The sequence below is a fragment of the Hyperolius riggenbachi genome, chromosome 10 (assembly GCF_040937935.1).
Source record: "Hyperolius riggenbachi isolate aHypRig1 chromosome 10, aHypRig1.pri, whole genome shotgun sequence".
Classification (NCBI taxonomy): Eukaryota; Metazoa; Chordata; class Amphibia; order Anura; family Hyperoliidae; genus Hyperolius; species Hyperolius riggenbachi.
In genome coordinates, this window is record NC_090655.1 from 284583748 (window position 1) to 284587296 (window position 3549).

Genomic DNA, 3549 nt, shown 5'->3' on the forward strand with positions numbered 1-3549 from the left:
ATTCAATCAACTCCTGGGAATTACGACCAGGAAGGACACCCTGCCACAGTGCCATCCTTCCAGGTCCCCCCAAAAATTTCAAGAACAGATACTACACTTGATCTTAGCCAAAAGGCCGAGAAGCGATCAGAAAATCAGATCAGACCTGTGGGAAATTATCGAAAGAACCATCTGTCTGCTGAAAAACTCCTGGTGTATTCCCAGCATAAGGGAGTAGACTATGGGGTTAGTGGATGAGGTAGTCAACCTCAAATTATTAGCATAGCTAATTACAAGCTTGTCTGAATAGGAGTGTCTGGAGGGTGTGACTTAACATTCCCAGGTCTGGGGCCTGATGGACAGACTGTGGGAGAGAGTTCCAGAGGAGAGGTGAGAAGTCCAGAATGCGAGAGTGAGAGGAGGAGATCCCTACGTGTGGCCCTATAGATGGCATTTGTACCCCAGCTCTTATGGGTGCCATTGCCATGCAGCAGGAAGCTAGCTCAGCCAGAGGCATGGTGGGTATTTGTATTATTCTGTCAGTGTGGTGGGAAAGTATGGGGAGAATTAGCAGTGGAGGAGAGAGAATCGCTGCTGGTCACCAGAGATCTGGGCATGTGCAGAAAGATGCTCCCCTCATTCATTACATTTCATGCTGAATATCCCCCCAGCCAGGCCTCCTACAATCCCCCATATAGAGGGTAGGGAGGGGACCCCCATGGCAGATTGCAGATCTCCAGCACCGCTTGAGATGTCCCTCTAAGGATGATCAATGAGATGTAAATATTTCAGAGTTTATGCAAATTTATGTACATTTTTATGCAAATATATGGAGCTTGAAAATTGATCAATTTAAACCTGGGTGGGACTTGATTGGTCCATTTTCAAGCTGCATATATTTGCATAAAAATGTACATTTGCATAAACTCAGAGACATTTGCATCTCATTATTATTAGTCCTCTCCTAGTCTGTAGGAGTCATGGCAGCAGAGATCCTGTGGCTCACATTTAATGAATGTCGCGTGCATCTTTACTGTGACACTGAAGCCCTCATAAGAAGCGGAGGTTTGGGGGGTGTGGCCGGCCGCAGACAGACAAGGAAACATGAACATGTAGCTCTGGCCTCTCCAACTCAAAGTGATTGACTTCTGGCTTTATATAGGCGGCAAAGATGGAGAAGCACACGATGGAAGCAGACACCTCCAAGCTAACAAAAGGCAAAGCTAAACCGCAAAAACTTCTTCCTGGAGAAGTCCCAACAAGTGTGAACAAGGGCACAAGATGGCGCCAAAGCAGGGAGGAAAGCCCCGCCCACAGAAGTGAGTGAAGTCCCAGCAAGCGTGCACAAGATGGGGCTGACACAGGGAGGAACGTCCCGTCCACGGAAGTGAGTGAAGTCCCAGCGAGCGTGCATGAGGGCACAAGATGGCACCGATGCAGGGAGGAAAGCCCCGCCCATGGAAGTGAGTGAAGTCCCAGCAAGCGTGCACGAGGGCACAAGATGGCACCGATGCAGGGAGGAAAGCCCCGCCCATGGAAGTGAGTGAAGTCCCAGCAAGTGTGCACGAGGGCACAAGATGGCACCGATGCAGGGAGGAAAGCCCCGCCCACGGAAGTGAGTGAAGTCCCAGCAAGTGTGCACAAGGACACAATATGGCACTGATGCAGGGGGCAAAGCCCCGCCCACGGAAGTGAGTGAAGTCCCAGTGAATGTGCACGAGGGCACAAGATGGCGCTTAACTGGCTCACCTGTGTTATTTGCATAAAAGGCTGCATCACTCAGTATGCAGTGGGCTGTGTGTGGAGCAAGGAGCTCCTGAAAGGCTGTGCAGCCAAGAGAGGGCAGCCAGGCCTATTGAAGCAAGGATGCTGATCCTGTAAAGTGCTGGAGGGGAGTTGGACTCCAGTACTTAGACTACAGGAGAAGCCTGAATGGGTGAGTGGCCCAGGACTGCCATTAGGCCTATGGCAGGGTGTCACTCACAAGCCAGTGTGGCTGCAGAGGGCAAGAAGCCTGAGCTAGGGTTGGTACAGATACAGAAGTCTGTATATCTGGTGTGTGACTACAACCCTGCTGAATACCCAGTGTGGTGTATCATTTTTTGTTGTTTGGACATTGTTTGACTGACAAAATACATTGCTATTGTTTTGTTTTAACTCTACTCACTGGCTGGTATGTTGTGACCCTTGATGCTTTGATCTCCTCTACCAATGGGCTAAAATCCCCAGAATATCACAATTGGTGGAGAATGTTGGCAAAGCAAAGGTGCATGTCTACACAGCTCTGCTTTCCCTCTGTCCTGAGTGTACACAGCCCTGATTTCCCTTAGCCCTGCGTGTACACAGCCCTGCTTTCCCTCCATCCTGCGTGTACACAGCTCTGCTTTCCCTCCATCCTGCGTGTACACAGCTCTGCTTTCCCTCAGCCCTGCATGTACACAGCACTGCTTTTCCTCCATCCTGCATGTACACAGCCCTGCTTTCCCTCTGTCCTGTGTGTACACAGCCCTGCTTTCCCTCTGTCCTGTGTGTACACAGCCCTGCTTTCCCTCTGTCCTATGTGTACACAGCCCTGCTTTCCCTCTGTCCTATGTGTACACAGCCCCGCTTTCCCTCCATCCTGTGTGTACACAGCCTCGCTTTCCCTCCGTCCTGTGTGTACACAGCCCTGCTTTTCCTCTGTCCTACCTGTACACAGCCTCGCTTTCCCTCTGTCCTGTGTGTACACAGCTCTGCTTTCCCTCCGTCCTATATGTACACAGCCCCGCTTTCCCTCTGTCCTATGTGTACACAGCCTCGCTTTCCCTCTGTCCTATGTGTACACAGCTCTGCTTTCCCTCCGTCCTATATGTACACAGCCCCGCTTTCCCTCTGTCCTATGTGTACACAGCCCTGCTTTCCCTCTAACCTGTGTACACGCATGACCGATGGAAAGCATTGCAAGGCTAATGAGGCCTATCCAACCATTAGTTTACGGCTGAATGCTCAGAAGACAGCATTAATTATTTAGACGTGACAATTTCCGTCGATAAGGGGGTGTTGTGTATGAAACTTTTTCAAAAACCGACAGAGCGCAACAATTTGTTGCACACTGGCAGTTCATCCACATCCGGTCAAAAAGGGCATCCCCAAGGGACAGTTTCTGAGGGCCAGCCGAATCTCATCGTCTGTGGAGGATTACGACAGTTTGTCGGAAAAATTAATCAAAAAGCTGGTAGAAAAGGGATATGAGGAGCATGGCCTGAGAAGGATCAGTAGGGAGGTGAGATCCCTGAATAGAGGAAGCCTACTGCTTCCAAAACCCAAAAAGAAGTCTGGCTGCATACCATTTGTATGCGATTACGGGCATCTGTCCGAGAAAGTCCGGTCCGTGGTGCACAAATTCTGGCCAATCTTGAACCAGGACCCTGAGTTTGGAAATGTATTTAAAGAGCCGTCAGTCTTCACAAACCACAGAGGGAGAACCATTAAGGACAGAGTATGCAGTACCAACATTGTAAAAAAAGAAAGAACAATTGTAGAAGCAGCTAGAAGGGGAACAGTACCCTGCTTGAGCTGTAGTTGTTGTAA

General features: G+C 49.8%; 1 pseudogene; it reads right to left on the reverse strand.

Moving 5' to 3' along the window:
- On the reverse strand, positions 1 to 127 carry LOC137537362 (U2 spliceosomal RNA; annotated as a pseudogene).
- Positions 128 to 3549: the final 3422 nt, after the last annotated feature.